This window comes from Geotrypetes seraphini, chromosome 14 (genome assembly GCF_902459505.1).
Source record: "Geotrypetes seraphini chromosome 14, aGeoSer1.1, whole genome shotgun sequence".
In the NCBI taxonomy this organism is placed as follows: Eukaryota; Metazoa; Chordata; class Amphibia; order Gymnophiona; family Dermophiidae; genus Geotrypetes; species Geotrypetes seraphini.
Window position 1 is genome coordinate 3,829,082 of NC_047097.1, and position 23,347 is coordinate 3,852,428.

General features: G+C 43.0%; 1 protein-coding gene across 4 annotated transcripts in view; it reads right to left on the bottom strand.

The window, feature by feature from the left end:
- The window catches only part of HERC1 (HECT and RLD domain containing E3 ubiquitin protein ligase family member 1), a 423,490-nt gene extending 402,775 nt beyond the window's left edge, over positions 1–20,715 (bottom strand). For all 4 annotated transcript variants that reach the window (XM_033919754.1, XM_033919753.1, XM_033919752.1 and 1 more), the window contains exon 1: positions 20,577–20,715. The gene's annotated coding sequence lies outside the window, so the exon portion shown is untranslated. The remainder of the gene's footprint in view (positions 1–20,576) is intronic.
- Positions 20,716–23,347: the final 2,632 nt, after the last annotated feature.

Sequence of the window (23,347 nt, forward strand, 5' to 3'; positions counted from 1 at the left end):
CTCTATATAGGGATACTCTATTAGCTACCTGCATTTAGACGATCAAGAAAGGATGACTCTCACAAATAGGGAGTTCTTTAACAATTTCTTGAAAGATTTAACATCTATACAAGTTCTCAATGTCCCTTTCATTGAGTTCCAAAGTCTTGGGCCTGCCACCAATACAGCAGCTTTGCTGGGGGGCGGGGTTTATAATGTACTTCCTAATTCCTTTCCTCAATTAATCTCATAGTTGTTTCTGACCAAATCAAAATTTACGTTGAATATCTTTTCAAAATATGAATCAGGTACCATGGAGCTGCACAGTACAATGGCTGTTAAGCAAAATTTTACTAAACCATAACAATACACTGCCTGAGATGCCAAGAGAACTCAATTTAAACAAAAGAATATTATAATCAGTATAAAAGGCTGCTTTAAGATCAACCTGTAACAAAAGCAGTACTTTACGCTTCAATAATTTTAGCTAAGTTTGTTCAGTTAGAAATAAAATGATAAAAAAATTAAAGTAAATGTTATGCTATAAGTAATCTGGTCAAATGATATCCCATGGCTGTTGGAATGTAGTATTTTTACTCTAGTCTGATCTCGCTTGACTAATGGGAATTGCAGCTGTTTGGTCTTCTAGGTTCTTGCCAGATAACAAGCATAAGAACTAAAATATTGCCAAAATTCATTTCACAACTAGCCATCACATTTATTATTATTATTATTATTATTCTTTATTCTTATATACCGCCATACCCAGTGAGTTCTAGGCGGTTTACATCAATTAGCAAATGATCTGCATTGAATAGCAGATTTACAACAAAATTAGAAGTAGGTTTACAAAATTAGAAGCAGATTTACAGCATGATTAGAAGTATTTTTAACAGCAAATTGCAGGCTGAATTACGATAAATTACAGTGATTTGCCGCAGTCAGCCGTGAAATTACAGCGATTCTTAACTGTCTGCAAAGAGGGCAGGTTTACAACAATATTACAGAAATTGCAGGTTTGATCGAGCTAGGTAGGGGAGATTTAGTAAGAATCATCACTTTCTGGGATGAAAGGAAAGTTCACAAAACACACCTAAATCATGTTCTAATGATCTAAAAATAAGTTCTTACTACTGTATATCTCAATTAGAGCTTCTCAACCCACAACAACTAAAGCTGAAACACAAAAGCTCTGGTGAAACACATATGAGGATCCTGGATAGCACAATGGCTTTCCAACATAGAGAAGGTAATGGAACAGGCACACATCAGAACTACCCTGTCTCCCCGAAAATAAGCCCTAGTCACCAGCAGCAGCGCTTCCCCCCTCCCCACCGCACCCCTCCTGTTGACCCTTCCATCTCTCCCCTGCCAACCGCGAGACCAAAATACCTTGTAACAAACGCAATGTCGGCAGCAATCTAAACAGGCTGCTTCACGGCATTCTCTCGTTGGGGCGTTCATATGCCGCCATTGCTGATGACATCATCAGTGATGCAGTAGAGGAACGCCCGGGTGAGAAAAGGCCATGAAGCAGCCTGTCTAGATTGCTGCCAACATTGCGTTTGTTACAAGGTATTTTGGTCTCATGGTTGGCGGGGGAGAGATGGAAGGGTCAGCCGGGGAGGGGGGTGCGAGGGAGGGATAGAAGCTGCAAGGGTTCTGCTGCACAAGTGATGGGAGGGAGGGATAGAAAGATACTGCAGGGGGAGGAAAGATGCTGCACATGTGGGAGAGAGAAAGGAAATAGGAAGAATTGGGGTGGAGGAGAGGAAGGGAGAGGGGAGGAAAGATGCTGCACATGTGGGGGAGAGAAAGGAAATAGGAAGAATTGGGGTGGAGGAGAGGAAGGGAGAGTTTATCATTATACATGAAAAAAAAATAAGACCTACCCTGAAAATAAGATCTGGTGCCTTTTTTGGGCCCAAAATGAATACAAGACAGTGTCTTATTTATGGGGAAGTGAAGGAGTGGCCTAGTGGTTAGAGCAGCTACCTCAGCACCCTGAGGTTGCAAGTTTGATTCCCACTGTAGCTCCTTGCGACTCTAGGCAAGTCACTTTACGCTTCATTGCCCCAAGAACAAAATAAGCATTTGTCTAAAATACATCGAGACAAAAAAAAAAACCCCACAACAAAAAAAACCCCACACCAAAATGTTTTTTTGTTATATCTTCCACAGAACTTGTCCAATTCTTATGAAAATTTGGGTGTCGTGTCCTGAATGAAGTTGATGTAAAATGTAAATATCTCTCACCGCATCACAACACTACCTTGTGAAAATGAATTGTGACCTGAATAAAAACACACCAAAAAGTTTTATGGCATATCTTACAGAAAAATGTAAATTCAAAAAGTAATGATTCAAATAAGCAGATATTCAAAGTGCGCTCCCTTTGCGTGAAGGCATGCCCTCAGCCTTGGCCACCACTGATCTATGGACATGTCAATGAAGCTCTGCTTCAGTTCAGCCCAGAGATGAGGCGCTGTTTTAAGATCTTCGACATCGGACATCGCTGTCTAGTAGATGCATTCCTGTATCAGCCCCCAGATCCGGTAGTCATCTGAGTTTAGCTGTGATAAAGTCTGGAGTCTCCCGATGTACCAGTTCTACGGTGTCTTTGCCTGATCTGCTGGGGCGTTGTCCTGTTGGAAGATAAAGTAGTCTCCCGACATGCAACAGATCAATGGCAACAGCTTCTACATCAAGAGGACATCCCAGTAGTATGTGCCATTGATCTTAACCCCAGGATCGATAAAGAACAGATCTGTGAATCCAAGTTTCAAGATTGCGACCGACACCATGACTGACTGATTGAAGGTCGGCTGGGTCTGTAGTAGACGTTTGGCATTAACCTCATGCTTCAGCGTTGTTGAAGGCGCATACAGGCGATCATTCTGTGTTTTAATTGGAGGAGCTACTATAAACATCTTTTCATCTGTAAACCAGATGAAGCCGACAATGTGCTCCGGCTACTTGGTCAAAAGCTGCTTGCACCATTTCAAGCGTGTGTCTTTGTTGTATAAAGTTAACTCTTGAGCACGATGCTTTTTAAGACAATTTAATTTCAGATCATCATAAATTATCCTAACCACAGTTGTCTGGCTTATTCCTGCTTCTCTTGCTATTTAGTAAGTTGTTTGGGGTGTTTGTGGCATGTCCTCCTGGCTCAGTACAAGATTACATACAACGTAAATGTGCTCTTGTGTGCCAATCGAGTATGGTCGTCCGCTGCCTGGCTTACGATCTAAAGTTCCTGTTGCTTGGATCTTGCATATAGCACATCAAGGCCATTTTTGTTTCAACCCTTCTGTGGGAACTCTTTCAACAATCATTGACTGCTGTAATCTTTTAGCAGTACCAAGTTCTTTATCAGAATTCGGTCTTCTGCAATGTAACCCATTTTGATACAGAGACTATTTACAAACTATCATCTGCTTCTGCAAATATCCCATAGCAACAATTCATAATGTGGCGCAGTGGGAAACAGAATCGGCAGAGTTCTGTGGAAGATATGACAAAAACATTTTGGTGTGGGTTTTTTTTTCTTTAGGTTCACAATTATATATACAAGGGCTCTTCAAAAAGTTTCTGCACTTTCATATTTTCATGGGAAATAGTTGGGGCAGGAGTGTGGTAAAAGGGCATGTCATGTGACTAGTCAGTCAGGCAAGCCGACTCACCTTGCAGGTAGTGATGCACTTTGCTTTTGAGATATTAAATAAATAAAAGGTATGGGATAGATAGATACATTTATCACCATGCAAGTTTACGAAAGGTCTTTTCTGTATATAAGACAGATTTTATATGTGGTAAACCTTTATAAAAATATCCCCATCACACAGAAACACAAATGTTTATAGAGAGCTTTCTACCTTCCTAGACCATTGTTTTGGTTTAGATGTTTTGAGGTTGCGAGGGTGTTATTTTATAAATTTGAACATAAAACAAGCAGTTTTCCATGTGATTTGCTACGAAGAAAGGCAAGACCTCCAGAAAATATTTTTAAAAGGCAATGAGTTAACTGAAGAGTGGACAAACATATTTATCCTTGGACTGCAGTCACATACTCCAGGATTCTATTAAATTTGGGCGCACATACACAATTGACTAACAAGCCTTTAACTACTAATAACTAGATGCTAACAACCAATTATTAAAGTTAATTGACAAAGTCAACAAGAAGTAGAACCAGAAAGATGCTACCATCTGGGATCTCAAGTACTTGGAACATTATTTATTGATACCTTGTCGACTTTGGCTTGTTGCACCATAGGATTTGCCCTGTTTTTTTGTGGTGGCTAATTGACATCGCTTAGGATTTGCATATGTATCAGACTGTATGATATTCTACAAGGCATGGTGCCCAACTCTACTAGCAAATAACTCAAAAAGAGGTGAAGCCATGGATATGTCCGTGGCATTCCAAAAGGTGTGCACACAGTCTAACACCTATAGTTAGGCACAGGAATCAGCACTAGGCGATATTCTATAAAGCAGGGGTGTCCAATGTCGGTCCTCGAGGGCCGCAATCCAGTCGGGTTTTCAGGATTTCCCCAATGAATATGCATGAGATCTATTAGCATACAATGAAAGCAGTGCATGCAAATAGACCTCATGTATATTCATTGGGGAAATCCTGAAAATCCGACTGGACTGCGGCCCTCGAGGACCGACATTGGACACCCCTGCTATAAAGGATACCTGCTCTTTACTAGTGCTGCCCAATTCAGGAAAAACATTTTCCTGCCCAATCAGGTATTTTTTTTCCAAACATCCTGGTGGGTTTATGTTGGTGCCTTTCCACCTACCCCACTCTAAGGCGCTGTGGGGTAAACAAAAAAGACTTTCCTCTCTCCATTAGGTCCTAGCTCACATTCGCTGTCTGGCAGGATACACTGAAAATAAAATTATTTTTTCCTACCTTCCATGGCCATATTCAATATTTGTTTCTTTCCCACAATCTACCATCTCTCTCTCTCCCTACCTTGTGCCCTTGGTCAAACCTCTCTATTCCCCTCCATGCAGCATCTTTCCCTTCATTATGATTTGTGACATTTTTTTCTCTCTCCCTGCCCTCCACCCTATGTCCGACATTTCTCCCTCTTTCTTCTCCAAGCATGTCTCCCTCCCCTCCACCATATATAAGATTTCTCCCTCCCTCTCCTCCACCCCAATTCTTCCTTTCTCCCCCCATGTGCATCTTTGCTCCCCTCCCATCCCCCTGATCAGCAGCTTTGCTTCCCTCCCACCCATTCCCCTGTGCAGCAGCTTTCCATCCCTCCCACCATCCCCCCTGTGCAGAAGAACCCCCTCTCCCACTATGAGACCTGACATACCTCCGAGGCCTCCTAAAGCAGCGACAGCGGCCGGTCAGAAGTGGCATCGCTCCGAGAGGGCTACTCGCAGCCTGCCCTTCTAGGGCTTTCCTCTGCCATGACATCAGTGACACAGCAGAGGGAAGGTCCCTGAACTGGTGAGTCTGATTTTCTCAGACAACAAATCATTTGAATTGATTCACTGAAGTGAATCGAGCAGCATTACTCTTTACTAGGGTTACCACATGGATCCAGAAAAAGGAGGCTAGAACGAGACATCTGGGTTTTACTTCCATTGAAAGCAATGGAAGTAAAACCCGGATGTCTTAATCCATCCTCGTTTCTCTGGAGCCATATGGTAACCCTGCTTTTACAGAATAATGCTTAGCGCTGATTTTTTTCCAGCACCCAGATACGGCTGTGAAATCAGATCTGCCCTGAAGAAGAATCAACCAATTTTTAATGCCCTTACAGAATTTGGGGGTGAAGGAGTAATTTTATAAAGCTTTTTACACATGTAAAGCCTGTTTTACATGTCAAAAAGGGCTTTTATAAAAGCCATGCAGCCAAACACATGCAAAGAAGAATATACACCTTGTGTAGGCTTTACAAGGGGCACAGATTGGGAAAAATCAAGGATGGAGTTGCAACGTACTTACATATTTCATAAAATATGTGTACATACATAGAGAGCATGACCACCTTTATACCTACTTTATATTTGGAGCAGGTTTAAATTTTAGTGTGGGCATTTACACTATTAAAGTTAGTTCTGGATGTCAATTTTATAAAGGCATATAGGCATCTTTAACATTTCATATAAGTTCCATGTTATTAAGAGGCTCATTTTCTTTTTTAAATATTCTTTATTCATTTTTAAGACTTACAATAAGTGCAACAACATATAGCATCAATTTATACTTAAATATATCACTTAATATCCTATTAAAATCTAATTCAGATTTCATATCCCTCCCCCCTAATCAATAACTTTCATCAAACATAGACATATAATAACCCTCCCCTCTCCACATTATTTGCACTCATAAGAAAACCAAAATACCCTCCCACCCTTCTCCCCCCACCTTGGATGTGCATATTTAAGGGAAAAATGATATTCATTCATTACAGTATTTTGTTAATGGCTCCCAAATATCTTGAAATTTCTTAAAATTCCCCTGCTGCATGGTAATTACCCTTTCCATTTTAAATATGTGACATAGAGAGTTCCACCAAAAGCTATAATTCAAACGATCCCAATTTTTCATAATATCTTGTATGGCAACCCTTGTCATAATGAGTAATAGCTTGTTATTAGAAGATATTTGGCTCTTAGCCCTCATTGATGTACCAAATAACACAGTATCATATGATAATGCAACCAGATTTTCCAACAAGCTATTTATCTGACCCCAAATTGATTTCCAAAAAGCAATTATCAATGGACAATAGAAAAGCAAATGATTTAATGTCCCAGCTTCAAGATGACAGTGCCAGCATCTATTAGACTTAGAGCTATCTAACTTCTGTAAACGAACTGGGGTCCAAAATGCTCTATGTAACAGAAAAAATCAAGTTTGTCTCATAGACGCGGACACTCTGCATCTCATCCTCCAAGCCCAAATTTGTGACCATTGAGACGTAGTAATCTGATGCTTAATCTCAATGCTCCAAATGTCACACAGACCAGTTTTTGGTTTCTTATTCAAAAATCCAGATATTAATTTATACCACTGAGCGGCCTGGTGTCCCAGGAAGTCCACCTGAAAACATAAGGGCGGCAAACTATACTGATTTCTAAGATTTTTCCATTCAGGGAACCCTTCCTGAATGGCCTGCTTCAACTGCAACCATCTATAATTTTGTGATTTATTAAGACCAAATTTGTGTTGCAATTGTGAAAAATCAAGCAGCTTACCATCAGAAATAACATCCTCCAAAGTACGTATACCTGCCTTCATCAAATACTTCCAGATGACCTTATATCCGCCAATTTGAATCTTGGAGTTCAGCCATAGGGTCTGATAAGTTGATTTATGAACTGGAATAGGTGTTAAATTATTCACACATTTTAGGGTTTTCCATGTATCTACTAATATTCTATTGTCCTATAGAAATCTATAGTACTTTGTGTGTCTAAGTGCTTTGAAAATGAGCCCCTAAGTCAAAGCCAATGTGAGAAAGAACTCCACCAGACTGGAAATCCCGCACAAAATGGGATTTTTTGGGGGGAGGGATGGGGAAGTCACAAGCTGCTGATATGTCATTTATTTATTTTTTTAGATTTAGAACACTAAGTTTTATCCCTCTACAGCAGCAAATTTTTTTCTTAAACTTTAGTAGTGACTAGGAAGACCTGTTTGAAACATGTAAGATTTCAGATGTTTGTGTATATTATGACAGACAAGGTGTGTTATTCTGTATGTACAGCATGAAGGTACTTTTTTGCATAATATGAGATATGTACTCATTTGTGGTTCTGGCTGATAGCTAATATAAACAAAAGACTGTTTTCTGCAAACATATTGTTTGACTGAAATAGAGTCCTGGTTTTACAGCTTTACTACATAACCCTGTTTATTTCTCCATTTAAAAATGAAACCAGGACTATAGAAGGTTTTGTTTTTTAAATCTATGCTTACAATTTCATAAAGATTGAAACTATACTGAGCTAAACCGATTTATCTACCACAGTTAACATTTTAAATTCTGTAGAACTGTTTGGCTGAACTGACTATCCCGTCTAGAATGATTCTCCAAACAGTAGTGGGATGTGAATGTATGAATTGAGGACCATGTAGCTGCTTTACAGCTGTCCTCAAAGGAGTGAAATATACATGAGCTACAGAAGTCACCATAGCTCAAACTTTAAGTGCAGTGACATTAGCTTCCAGCGTCAGCCCAACCTAAGCATAGCAGAAAGCGATACAGTCCGCTAGCAAAAAGGAGAGGGTTCTTTTAGTAATAGGGGCTCCAGGCTGTTCGGCTCAAATGACAAGAACAGCTGTGTAGAAGTCCTGTGAGGCTTGGTCCGATCTAAGTAATAAGCAAAAGTAAGTTTACAGTCTAATATGTGAAGTGCTGCTTCACCAGGGTAAGAATGTGGTCTTGGAAAGAAGACAGGGAGAACTATAGATTGGTTGAGATCAAATTCCAAGACTACCTTTGGGAGAAACTTTGGATGTGTACAGAGAACCACTCTATCATGGTAAAACATTGTGTAAGGTGGATCTGACACCAGAGCTTGATCACCGACTCTTCGAGCCAAAGTACTGCAGATTAGAATATCACTTTCCATGTGAGGTGTTTGACAGATGAAGTAGCCAGTGGTTCAAATGGAGGCTTCATCAGAGCTGAAAGTATAACATTAAGATCCCAAGCAACTGGAGGAATCTAGATGGAATGGGCCAATTTATTGCAGCCATTTCATCACAGCTGCAATGAAAACAGCCACGATGAATTGTCCTCTTCACGACAGCCTCGATGAACTTCTCCCCTTCCCCACCCCCCACTGGTGCCTCTCCTCCTCCAACCACCCCCCTGTCAATGCCTCTCCGTCACCCTCCCCCACCAATGCCTCTCTTCCTCTCCACCCACCACCCCCAGTACCTTGTCTCCTCCCCATCCCTCTCCCACCGGTCATAGTGCCTCTCTTTCTCCCCATCCCCCTCTTGAAAAGTTTACCAATGCGAGCAGCATCTTCCACCCTCTGCTCGGCTAACCTTGGCTCCCTTTTGATGTCACTTCCTAGTTGCGAGAACAGGACATGACGTCAGAGGGGAGCCAAAGCTGGCGTGAGCAGGAAGTGGAAGATGCTGCTCAGCCAGCAATCTTTTTAAGAGGTATGTGGGGCAGGGGGCATGCCTACCTTGAGAGGGGCATAGCCCCCCCGCAAGAGGTCAGGTGTTGCTGTGGACTAGTCAGCGATGAAACAGCTATGCTGACTCGGCCGCGATGAATTGTCCTAGATCAGAATCTTGACTAGAGATTTACTATAGAAAAGTCTTCATGAATTTGGAGACAAAGGATGTATAGTTAAAGGTTTCTTATCCAGTAATGCATGAAATGAACTCTGATAGAAGTAGTCTTGAGACCAGAGTTGGAAAGGTGTAAAAGATAGTACAGGACTGATGGGAGAGGGCATATGACTGGATCCTGTGATTGAAGATTACACCAAACAGTGAAGCAAGTCCACTTAAAGCGGTGAAAGGCTTTCTTAAGGTTTCAATGGATAGCTAAAACTGGTGCAGACAAAGTAAAGGCACAACAAAGGAGTCGTGAGGATGAGATGTCAATAATTCAGCCATGGGTATACAGTTCACTTTATTGATAGTAGCACTGTCTCGTCATTGAGGCCTTCTTGGGCTCTCTTTTTGGTGCAAAGTAAAAGCATTCACTGATTGAGAGAGAAATACCATACTGTGAGAGCTAATGAGCTTAGACTGGAATGGAGAAGAGATCCTTCATTCTGAGTCAGTAGTGTTGAAGTTCGATGGGTTCCCATGCACTGAGTTGAAGGATAGGGAATCATGATTGTCGTGGTCACCAAGGTGCTATGAGTATTATGGTGGCTAGCTCTTGGTGTAATTTGAATAGAATCTTTTCGATTAGAGGGATTGGTGAAAACGCATACAGAAATTTGTGATGCCAATTGAGGAGTAAGGCATCGGACTCTAGGCGATTGGGAGTGTAGATTCTGGAATGGAAGATCGGAAGTTTGTGATTCTAGGGGGAAACAAAGATCCACTTCTGTGGTTCCCCAACTGTTGAAAATGCATCGTAGCACAGCTGAGGTTGTAGAATTTTGCTCAACTTGCCTGCCAAGATATTCTGCTTCCCTGCCAGGTAAACTGCTTTCAGGAAAATGTTAAGTGGTATTGCCCACGACCAGATATGATCACCTACTGCCATAGGCAGCGAGACCTGGTACTGCCTTGCTTGTTTATATAGTAAATGGCTACTTGGTTGTCTGTACAGATGAGAACCATTTGATTTAGAAGGCGATCTTGGGATGTGCATAGAGCACTGCGTACTGCTCAAAGCTCTAGGAGAATGATGTGAAGCATTTTCTCTTAAAAATTCCAGGTTCCTCGAGTATGGAGGCCATCGAAGTAGGCTCTCCAACCGAGCAGGACACATCTCTTGTTAGTACCTTTTGATGTGGTGGGGTGTGGAAAAGAAGGCCCCTGGAAATATTGACTGGAGATAACCACCACTGAAGGGACTGACAAAGTGTTGAGGTGACTTGTAGATGTTGATATAGGAGACTGGTAGCGAGAGACCATTAGGTGGAGAGAGCCCACTGAGGTTCCCTGAGAAGCAGACGGGCAAATGAAGTTATGTGTATTGTAGATCCATGTTGCCTAAGAGACACATCATTTGGCAGTGATATGTTGTTGAGAGAAAACCATCTGGCAAATGTGGATCAGAGTAATGAGCCTCTGTTGTGGTAGAAAGGAACAAGTCTTAATTGTGTCCAGAAGTGCTCCAATGAACTCTAGAGTTTGAGTGGATTATAAATGAGATTTCCCATAATTAATTGCAAAGCCGAGAAATTCTAGGAGACATACCATCAAATGTATCTCCTGGCAAGCTTGTTCAAATGTGTGAGGGCATTGATTAACCAATCATCTAGATATGGGAATACATGGAAACCTGACAAGCGGAGGGTTGCAGCCACCACTACTAAGCATTTCATAAAGACTCTGGGTACTGATGCCAGGCCAAAGGGAAATACCTTGTACCGAAAATGGTATGCGCCTACCCATAAGCAAAGATATTTCCTGTGGGCTGGAAGGATGGGAATGTGTGTGTATGCTTCCTTGATATCTAGAGAGCAATTGTCCTCTAGGAGTGGTAGTAGAATTCCTAGGCAGAGGTATTTCTACATGGTGTTGAGCTGGAGAAGGGCTAAGAACTCTTGATGGAGAAAAGTAGTTTGATGAGTATTGAAATAAGACTCTTGGTGTGTGGTTTGGAAGTATTCTTCAGAGGTGAAGAGAATAACCTTATCTCATTATGTTGAAGACCCAGCGGTCAGATGCTATTAGGGCCTATCACTGAAGAAAGTGAATGAGACAACCCCCTATAGGCAGAATCTGAGGGTCTGGATGTTGAATGCTGGCTAAGCTATCAGAAAGTCAAAAAGACTATTGGGATTTTTGTGGAATCTGTGGCTGGATCTTTTGTGGCTTTTGTTGTCTTGAATGTAGCTGAGTATGAACCCTGGAAGAGGTAGATGGTTGTGTATATCTCTTGCAAAGGAAACAGGACGTACGCTTAGCATTAAGAACATAAGCATTGCCTCTGCCAGGTCAGACCAGGGGTCCATCGTGCCCAGCAGTCCACTCCCACGGCAGCCTCCCAGGTCCATGACTTGCAAGTGATCCTTCACCTAAATCGTTTATTCCCTATTCATTTATTATCCTGTATAGTTATCCTCTATCTGTACCCTTCAATCTCCTTCTCCTTCAGGAAGTCATCCAATCACTTTTTGAAACCCAATATTGTACTCTGTCCTATCACCTCCTCTGGTAGCGCATTCCAGGTGTCCACTACCCTCTGAGTGAAGAAGAACTTCCTAGCATTCGTTTTGAATCCGTCTCCTTTCAATTTTTCTGAATGCCCTCTTGTTTTTGTTGTCCCCGCTAGTCTGAAGAATCTGTCCCTCTCCACCTTCTCTATGCCTTTCATGATTTTATAAGTCTCTATCATGTCGCCTCTATGTCTCCGCTTTTCCAGGGTAAAGAGCCCCAGCTTCTCCAGCCTTTCAGCATATGAAAGGTTTTCCATGCCCTTTATCATCTTTGTCGCTCTTCTCTGGACCCTCTCGAGTGTCGCCATATCCTTCTTAAGGTAAGGTGACCAGTATTGGTACTCCAGATGCGGGCACACCATCGCTCAATACAGTGGTAGAATAACTTCATTTGTTCTGGTAGTGATACCCTTTTTGATAATGCCCAACATTCTGTTCGCTTTCCTTGAGGCCGCTGCACATTGCGCCGCCGGCTTCATTGTTTTATCTACCAATATCCCCCAAGTCTTTTTCTAGGTTGCCTTCCTCCAGTACCCTCCCTCCCATCATATAGCTGTACATCGGGTTGCTTTTCCTTATATGCAAGACTTTACATTTCTCTACATTGAAGCTTATCTGCCATCTTTTTGCCCACTCACTCAGTTTGTTCAGGTCTCTTTGTAGTTCTTTGCATTCCTCAACAGTTTTGACCCTATTGGAGAGTTTTGTGCCGTCTGCGAATTTTATAACTTCACACTTCATCTCTGTTTCCAGGTCATTAATGAATATATTGATCAGCAGCGGTCCCAACACTGACCCCTATGGGACACCACTTGTGACACCTTTCCAGTCAGAGTAGTGTCCCTTAACTCCTACCCTCTGTTTCCTGTTCGCCAGCCAATTCCTGATCCATCTGTGCACTTCCCCTACCACTCCGTGGCTCCACAGTTTTCTTAGTAGGCGCTCATGAGGTACCTTGTCGAAGACTTTTTGGAAATCCAGATATACGATGTCTATGGGATCACCCTTGTCCAATTGTTCGCTTAGCCCCTCAAAGAAATGCAGTAGGTTTGTTTGGCATGATCTTCCTTTACAGAAACCATGCTGGCTTGTTCTCATCAGATTATTTTTTTCTAAATGCTCATTGATACTTTCCTTGATCAATGATTCGGCCATCTTCCCCGGAACTGAGGTTAAGCTCATCAGTCTGTAGTTCTCTGGGTCGCCTCTCGATCCCTTTTTGAAGATAGGTGTAACATTTGCTATCCTCCAGTCCTTCTGGATTACCCCCGTTTTCAAGGATAGGTTACAAATCTGCCTTAGTAACTCGTCTCTGAGCTCTTTCAGTATTCTAGGGTGGATTCCGTCTGGGCCCAGAGATTTATCAGTTTTTAATCTATCTATCTGTTTGAGTACGTCTTCGAGGCTTACCTCCATGCATGATAATTTTCCCTATTGATCCCCCCTTGAAGATTTTTTCCGGTTCCAGCATGTTGGATGTGTCTTCTCTTGTAAAGACCGACGAGAAGAACATGTTTAGTCTGTCGGCCACCTCTTTTTCCTCCTTCACCACTCCCTTCCTGTTGCCCTCCTTATAGCAGCATTTGTAGTTTGAGGCTTAGATGATTTTGTAGCCAACAGTTCATTGACTGCTCATGCCTAATAATTTTTTGGGTGGCTTCCTCTAGTATATCCCTGAAGTGTTCCTCACTTAAGCATGATGTTAGCCAGAAACTCTGAACCAGGCTGATGCTCTTGATGTAACATCAAAAACTGACCTTGCCATATACTTTCTTTTTTCCAGGAGATCATTAGAAATATGCTGGAAATCTTCTAATTTGTCTGTTGGAATAAACTGTTCATATTTAGCTAGTTGTTGAATTAGTGACTTCATATAAAAAGTCATATGGAAGTTGTAGCTCAGAATTCTACTTGTGAGCATGCAATTCTGAAAATGCCTGCGACCAAATTTATCTTAAGCACGTCCTTCTCTGCCTGGAGGTGTTCTGGCATAAGTTCTGGAATTATTAACCTTCTTTAAAGCAGAATCTAGTAGGAGTGACTGGTGTTGTGGTTTATCAAATACTGGGCAGGATTGCACTCTGTACATGGAATTCAGTTTTTGTGGAGTCTCGGGAATTAATAAAGAAGCTTCCCAATACTTGAACACTGTGTCTCAACCAAATGTGGAAAGGAAGTTTAAGGCGGTCCTTTGGCAGTTCTTTGTAATCTAAAGCATCAAAGATTCTGCCCTTGGTTCAGACTCCGATTCCATCTTAATAGGCAAGGCTTGCCCCATTTGCCAATAAATTTAGTGAATAATAGGCTTTCTGGTGCAATCTCTTGCGTAGTGGTGGAGGGAATGGAAGGGATGGATCTGAAGAAATACCATATGTCTCATTAGCTGAGAGGTCTGGACCCACTGAAGAAGAATGGCCAGTTAGATCAGTCATAGTCTCCAATGCATGATGCTGGAGAGAAGTGTCTGTATTGTCGATGCCAAGATAGATGAATGTCAAGATGGTAGTAAACATTAACGATGATGCCCAGGGGAGTGTCATGAAACACTCCGAAATCTCACATGTTATTGACACGATCTAGTACAGTGATTCCCAACCCTGTCCTGGAGGACCACCAGGCCAATCGGGTTTTCAGGCTAGCCCTAATGAATATGCATGAGAGAGTTTTGCATATAATGGAAGTGACAGGCATGCAAATCTGCTCAATGCATATTCATTAGGGCTATCCTGAAAACCCAATTGGCCTGGTGATCCTCTAGGACAGGGTTGGTAACCACTGATCTAGTATGTCAATACGTAACAATGATCTCTAAGTCAGAATTTATAACTTATTCTTTTGGCATATACTGACAAAATAGTACTTATGTTTAAATCATTTTTATTGAGCACAAGAAAACAGATACAACCAATATGAGAACTAGCAATATAATAGCAAGAACAACTGAAACAGCAAATACATGGCTCAAATAATTTCCATAAACAACCAGTAAGCCCTTCCCCACCTACTCACCCATCCAGCCCCCCATTCAACCACCCACCCAAGACCAGAACACGTAAAAGGGAGCTAAACAAAATAGTACCGGTACTTATAATTCAGCTTATAACACTATTTTTCAGGTTCCTTGAAAAAGATTCCGAAATGTGGTTGTATGGGGACCCTCAGAAATAAGCGATACTAGGTGAAAATATATATTTTTTAACTTTGATGTATATGGTGAATGCACAGTTTAAGAGAATTCCACTAGCACTTTATCACATATGCAATGATTGGTTGGTGGGTCTTGCTATAGGGACTTTGGTCCTTGGCAGGGCTACACATCTCTGAGCACATGTGAACAAAGCAGAGGTGATGATTGTGAAAAACCAACAGGATAATTTTGAGATAAAAAATGTCACTGTGATGGGGGAATGTCTGGTAGTTAAAAAGGAGCTAAATATATTAGGGATGTGTCTGGACTGCTGCTTGACCATGGAAAAGCAAATAATGAAAACAATCCAGGTCGGGTATATGCAGTTGAAAATGTTATATAGATTAAAACCAATGTTGCCAACTTATAATTTTTGCAGTGTTGTGCAGGCACTGATTTTGAGTAGGGTCGATAATTGTAATGCATTATACCTAGAAGTGAAAATGAGAGCACTGCAGATGTTGATTAACTGCAGCAAGATTGATTACAGGTATCCCCAGAATGTCTCATATAACACCAGTTTTAAAACAGTTGCACTGGTTACCAATGCAGCAAAGAGTGCATTTTAAAGTCTTGTCAATGATACATCAGATTTTGTATCATGTATCTCCTGCTGTTTTGAAAGGATCTTTTGAAATCTATCAGCCAAGGAGGAGCTTGAGGTTGGAAAATAACATGAAAGTATGCTTGGATGGGAGGATGGAAATCTCTCATTCCAGGATTGGTGTGGCTATGTTATCGGTGGGTGGTGTGAAACTTTGGAATGCTCAGCCAGGTGTCCTGCAATTTTGTACTACCAGATTGGGTTTTAAAAAAATATTGAAGCCACAAATATTTGTAGGTGCCTTTTTGAACTGAGATCTTACATAATATAAGTACCTGCTGAGAATAAGTTATAAATTCTGATTTAAAGATCATTGTTATGTATTGACATAACAGATTCCTTTTGATCTCTACATTTGTATGTTCCCTGATAGCGCGTCAAATTGACCTAGGTTGAAACAATGTAGTCCTAGAGGAAGACATCCTATGTCTGGAGGGTGATGCTGTCTTGGACATCGAGTGATGCTGACGTGGCATCCGAGATCTGGCTCTTGATGAACTGGGCTGGTACTAGCTGTGTCACTCCAGGGGCTTGAGCTGTCTGCTTTAAACAGCATGGAAGCAGACTCTGCTTTAAGAATTTCCCTTATCTGTTCTTGAAGTGAAGACACCGTCGATGTTATCAGTACAGAAGGTGACACAGGGTGTCTAGGCATTGGTGACCTCAATGACAAGGCACGCCTTGGAGGAGACAACACCTGCAGAGATGGAGAGCATGCCACTATAAGCTGACGCTTGGAATGTGTCGATGGCATGGACACTTGCGATGCCGAGGCATGCTTAGGAGAAGTATGCTTATGCTTCTTAGCTTGTTTGTTGGGTGTCTCTGATGGTATTGACAAGGATGTCGATGTTGGTGCCGGCTGCAATAACGGAGATGGTCTTTGGGCATAGGCCCATGCTTTTGATGTCGATGCTCCCGATGTTGGTAGAAATAGTCTTTTTTAATTGGAACTGTCTAGCCTTTAATGATCTTTTCTGGAGTGTAGCGCAGTGCTTACAAGAATGTGAATGGTGAGCAGGGCCAAAGCACTGAAGATACCAATTATGTGGGTCAGTGACTGAAATGGTCCTGCTGCACCAAGTGCACTGCTTAAAATCACTAAAAGGTTTAGACATGGAAGGAAAGACTGCTGATGCAAGATCAAAGGACTCAATAGTCCAGGGAGGTCGAGTAAGTTTGTACCCGAAAAAAATAATTTGATACTCCTGGCCTGAAAAAAGCAAGATTGATTACAGGCATCCCCAGAATGTCTCATAACACCTGTTTTAAAACATTTGCCCATAGTCAAGGTAGAAGGCCCAAACACAAAAAGTGGGAAAAAACAAAATTTTATAAATAATAATAATAATTTTATTCTTATATACCGCCAAAGCCGTAGTAGTTCGAGGCGGTTTACAACAAAGAAGGGCTGGACAATCAGCGAATAGGTACAATCAGTGAAAATAGATACAAATTATACAGGTAAGCAGGATACAGGTACAATATATAGGTACAATATATATAGGTGAGCAGGATACAGAGGAAGGCATAAGAGATCTTGGGAAACAAGAGGTCAGGCTTAAGAGGTCTTAGGATACAAATCGGTTAAACAGGTTTGTTTTTAATAATTTTCTGAAATTTAGGTAGGATGAGGAGCGCGAGATAATATTGCCCAGCCAATCATTTAATTGACCTGCTTGGAAAGTAGAAAAATGAAAGAAAAGAAAAAAAGATGACAACAACAATACTGGGAAGGCACCAAAAAAAAACAACCCAGAGATTGATGTGCTTTTGGACTGACTCCAAAAAGACAGTTTCTCAGCTCCACGGAAAAATGAGAACTGATGGTCCCTCAAGCTGACGTCAAGTAGGAAGATAACGGCACAAGCCTGGTTCAGACAGTCTGGAGGCTTGAAAAAGTTTAAAGTGAAAAGTACACTTTTGCACTGTCCACACCAGGTTCCGTGGATGATGTCACCCACATATAAGAATATACTGTCTGCTTGTCCTAGGATAATAAACATTTCCGGCAAATATATAAATCCTTTATAGACTGTCTCCCCTGGACTCCCTCTTATGCTTCTCTATCCTTTGCATTCAGCATGGACTAGAAAATACAGAGCTAAAGTCAAGCCCAGCAGCCTCAATAGGGCCAACAGAAAATAAACAGACTCACAAGTATCTAGCTCAGTGGTTATCAACCCTGGCCAAGGGCACCCAGCAAGTCGGGTTTTCAGGATATCCCTAATGAACATGCATGAGACATATTTGCATGCCTGTCTCCTCCACTTATTCATTAGGAATATTCTGAAAACCTGACTGGCTGGGGTCCCACAAGCCAAGGTTGAGAACCACTTATCTAGCTTAATTATGCCCAGTAGGCCTGATCTGTTTTCATCAAATGCACAGATCTCTTCAGTGCTCAAAGCTTGTGGGAAGGGGGATGTTTTGTTGCATGTCTACACATGATTTGCCAGCTTTGCCTATTAGTAGAGAGAAAGCCCCTAGCAACTGCTGTCCATTCTTTAGTCTCTCATCACACTGACCACTGCAATTTTGTGGATCAAGGTCTGGCTCAGAAAAATCTACACATCTGCAGCTCCTCCAAAATATAGCTGTGATGCTACTAAGAAGAAGAAAAAAAAGTGTTTAGATCAGGTCACCCTAATTTTGGAGGCACTACACTGGCTACCCATGGAAAACTAACTTCATATTCAAATTCTTTTACTGGCTTCAAAGTGTTTTGGTCATTTTGGGCCTAGGTATCTTGCAGACTGCTGTCTAGTTATACTCCAAGAAGGTAATTATGGTTATTCCAATGGGTGGTTTTAACTGTTCTCAGTTTATCTATGGTTCAGGTGGCTTCCACCGAACATAAGGATTTCAGATATTTTGCCCCAGTTTGCTAGAATTTTATTCCAGTCAAGGCAGCCTAAAGAACATTTGGCTCTCTAGAAAGGCACTAGAAATTGCCAGTTTCCCCAAACACTCTAGTGTAATAAATGTGAGTCTTGGCACTAGTTGTTTTCCATATAGTTTATTTGAGTAAACTGCAAGCTTTTTATGAAATGTGTGTACAATTGTATTATGTTATTAGCCTTTGGAATTCCAGAATAACTTGCTTTACAGTATACTTTTTGAAAGAGCAAGCCATCAAGGTTAAGCAAATATATAAATAATCCTGTAAGCAGTAAAACTGGACGTTTTCATGTCAGTATTCAACAGCACTTATGGTATCTCAATAATAGATGCTGCTGACTAGCTAACTACTGCTGCCTGGGATTTTGATGGGGGAGGTTATCAACATGGACAACTGTTAGAATGGGTTATTTTAGCACAAGTCCCATGTTATGCAATGAGGCCCAGTTACTAATAACAGTAATCCATGCTGATAACTCCCCAATCCCCACTGAATACCCTTACAGACTGTCTTTGCCCTATCCACCAGACAATGCTAGGGAAGTATGGGGACAGCATGAGAGCAGAGCTGAAAGGGATCAGGTTAACAACAATACTGTCAATATTCAGTCTGCTTACTGGAAAATTATCCAGAACAAGTCAGAACAGCAAAAATGCTGCCCTAACTTTACCTAGTTAACTATCCTGACGGTGGGCTCCATATCACTATTACTAAGGCAGCATTGCCACCAATCACCAAATTGTGATATCAAGTGCCAGCCTCTTCCAGACACTAACAGCGCATATATGTACTGAAAATGACAGGTAAAAAAAAAAAATAAAGCTTACCTTGACAGCTCAATATTTACAACTGGAAAGCACTGAAGGAGTTCTAATCTTTTAATTTTTAAACTGATATGAACTAATATTCAGGGGTCCTTTTATCAAACTGCAGTAAACACTAGTGTTTGCTTACCACAGCTTAAATGGGCTTAACACAGGGTGCACGTAGTGTCCTGCGGTACAGATTAACACGCATATACACACCACACAGTAAAAACAATTATTTTAACTTTTACTATACAGGGGGCATTTGCTAACTGATTAGCATGTGAACCCTTACCACCCACAAAATAAGTGGCAGTAACGGCTCACACACTAATCTTTTCTATGGTTATGAGCTAATTGCAGCATTAGCACTGCATATGGCCATTAATACAAAAATCGGCCATTTACTGCTACACTAAAAATGGCTTTAGAGCACAGAAAAGATGGTATGCTAAGGCCACTTTATAGCATGACTTTAAAAAAACAATACTTGTCAAACTCAGCTCAGAACAATACTTGTCAAACTCACTCGCCAAAAAACTCACTTGTATTTTTGTACTTTCCCATATTTCCCCTAATAATGAAAGATCATAGAAAAAAATATATATTTTCTATTAAGCCCAATTATATAGCCCAAGTGATATTTTACACCTGTAAGTTTTGCCTATTGTAACGGTACATGAAATTAAAACATAAAAATACCAAACAATACAATTTGCCACCAGTGACTTCTATTGATTTCGAATACCATCGCTAAATTACTCCTAGCGATACAAAGCATGCCAAACTATGGACCTATGTCTGTACTAGTTTTGTAAATATAAACAACTCTCGAATATGCTGACGCTTCAGAAACTTTGGCATACATCTTTCTGAAATCAGATTGTGATGAACTTTTTCGGCCAGGGAAACTAAACCAAAGATACATAATGGTGGGAAGACCATCGGCCATGCCCAATTTTAGATTCTCCATTTTCCCCCATGCTCCATCATTTCCCCAGTTGCCCTAAACTAAATGTGCACAGCATCTGCTAGCAGGGATCCTGCAGCTGACTACGCTACTATACACAGCACCCAAACCACCAGACTAAGGAAAGAGAAAGGTAAAGTCCATGCGCAGAGCCGAGGCCTCATAAGTCCCCCCCCAGCCCCCGAAAGGAGCCATCACAGGGGAAAAGCAAAAAGACAGCGCCCACCAACCCCCGACGCTTGGCCTCGGCCTTAGTTACTGACGCTGCCATTTACCGTTGCTGCTTCCCACAAAACGAGCGGCGGTAGCTACGGCGCCTCTTTTATTTTCCTGCAGCGGCGGCTTGTCAAAAGAGAACGGGGGTGGAAATAATGCGCGGTGACGTCACAGGCAAGTCTCGCGAGCAGAGCGAAATCTCGCAGGCTCCCGAGCAAGACAACCGCTGCGCTGCCTGGAAACCAATTGTGCTGCGCTGGGATAGGACGGTAGGGCGGGGCGGAGACTGACGGAGCAACGGGGCGGGGCGAACGCGTTTCTGTCTGCCGTGTGGAGGGCTAGAAGGTTTTGTCGCCGTGTTGGGATCGTTTCTTAATAATTTAAGTAGGCATTTAGAATATTGATATTTTCTTTCCCTTTCAGGCGCAGGCATATGTTTGCAGGTCCACAACAGTATCCTATAGCTTAGGTCAGTGGTCTCAAACTCGCGGCCCGCCAGGTACTATTGTGAGGCCTTCGGTATGTTTATCATACTCACAAAAGTAAAATAAAACCGTTTCTTGATCATATGTCTCTTTAGCTATAAATTACAATATTATTATTAAGATTTAGCCAAAAGGAAAGATTTATAAACTATAAAGAGTTTTATCTCATGCAAAATTGTAATTTCTTTAATAAGATATTAACTATTTTTTCCGAAGCCCTCCGAGTACCTACAACTCCAAAATGTAGCCCTGCAAAGGGTCTGAGTTGGAGACCACTGGCTTAGGTGATTGTTTCAGCCATGCACACTCCCGCCCTGGACTGCTCTAGGCCCTATCACAATGTTTCCAAAACTGTGTGCCACAGTGAACGCAGAGGGGTGCGGTGGAGGAAGACGCAAACCATTTTCCAGTGTGGCACCACACCTCCCTTCCCCATGCTGTAGCTTACATTATCCCAGGACAAGCAGGCAGGTATTCTCACTAGTGGGTGATGTCATCCGACAGAGCCCCGATACGGACGTCTCACAAGCATGTCTTGCTTGAAGAAACTCAGAAGTTTCGAGATGCCCGCACCGCGCATGTGCCAGTGCCTTCCCGCCCGATGGTCCGGGCGTGTCTCCTCAGTTCTTTTTCTTCCGCGGAGCTGAGAAGTTTACTTCAATTCTGCGCCCATTGAATCTGTTTTTTGCCTTCTTTATTGCCGCGGGTTGGGTTCTTTTGGCTCTCCCGTGCTTTTCTTTCTTTCTTTGATTTCTTTTTTCAAAAAAAAAAATTTTTCTTCTGACACCGGGTCGGCCGCGTGGCTGGGGCCCCGCACCTTCGACCTTGCGGCGGAGCTTTTCCGGCCTATGTCCCGGCCGATCACTGGTTTTAAAAAGTGCAGCAAGTGCCAGCGCGCGATTTTGCTCACGGACCCACATCGACGCTGCCTACAGTGTCTGGGTCCGGATCACTTTCCGAAATCGTGCCGGCCTTGCTCCACTCTGACGGCGCGAGCGTTTAAGCGCCGCTGTCTGCTGTGGGAGTCCATGTTCAAGATGGAAGCTTCGTTGGATCCTTCAGCTTCGACATCAACTGGTGCTTCGACTCCGTCGGCGAAGCCCTCTGCCTCCCCGGCTGCTTCGGGCCTTCTGAAACCGGCCTCGTTCACGCCGGTTTTGGCCTCGACCTCGGCGCCGGTGCCTTCCTCCGTCTCCTCGGAACAGGTATCGACCCCTACAGTTCCACCGGTGGTGCTTAAAGTGCCGAAGGCTGGCAAGCAGAAGCACGCGGCACCGAAAGAGCACGGAGACCGTGCGGAAGGGCCCCCTTTTGGTGCGGATCCCTCCATATCGGCTTCGTTGCGGTCCATTCTGGAGGCTCAGTTTGTGGAACTCATGACCACCATGGGACCCCGGCTGATTGCCTCGATCCAGGGTGACCTCCCAGTTCCGGCTCCGAGGGGCGGACCGCCCCCTCCTCCTCCACCGCGCCGCTCGACCTCGTTGCTCGGCGGGGAGGAGCGGCGGGCGGTGTCCAGTTCCTCGAGGCGGTCCTCGGGTAGTGCCATGCCTCCCTTGGAACCTATTCCCTCGAGAAAGGCCTCCCTTAGTGATATGCCTCCTTTGGAGCCTATTCCCTCGAGGAAAGCTTCACTTAGCGACTTGCCTCCCTTGGAACCTATTACCCTGCCCCATGACACAGTGTGGCGTCCACCTTCGAGGCATCCCAGTCCTGGGCATAGCAGGAAGCAAGACGAGTTCTTCCGAACCCCCTATCAAGCCTGGGCGGTTTCTGGGGAGGCACCGACTCTTCCGCCTCTCCGATCGACGGCCTCGAGTCCTATCTGCTCCTTGGAGGCTTCTGGGGACCAGTATTCTCACCGAAGTATTCTCGATCCCCTTCCAGGCATCGAGAGGGGCATCGATCCAGGCACTCTTCGAGGCATTTCTCTCGACACTCGACCGTCTCACCTCAGAAGAAATTGCCTCGAATGGGGTATTCTGCTTCGGCTGGATCTCCTCCTCTGGGCCCGGAGTTCGAGGACCCCGAGGTGTTTTACTCGCCCTGTTGCTCACAGGCGTCTGTGGAGCCCGAAGCCTTAACTTCTTCTAGTCCTTCTCGAAGACCGGCGCTGGCGGACCAACTGTCCTTTTCCTCGTTTCTCAGACAGATGGCGGATGACATGGACATTACCCTCGATGCTGGGTCTCGATACTCCAAGGAGTACCTCGATACCATGCACTTGCCTCGTCCTCCGGCCGAGTCCTTACGCCTACCTCTGCACAAGCTCCTCGACCAGACCTTCATGAGGTGCTTTGAGTCTCCTTACTCTATCCCTGCGGTCCCTGGCAAATTGGATGCTC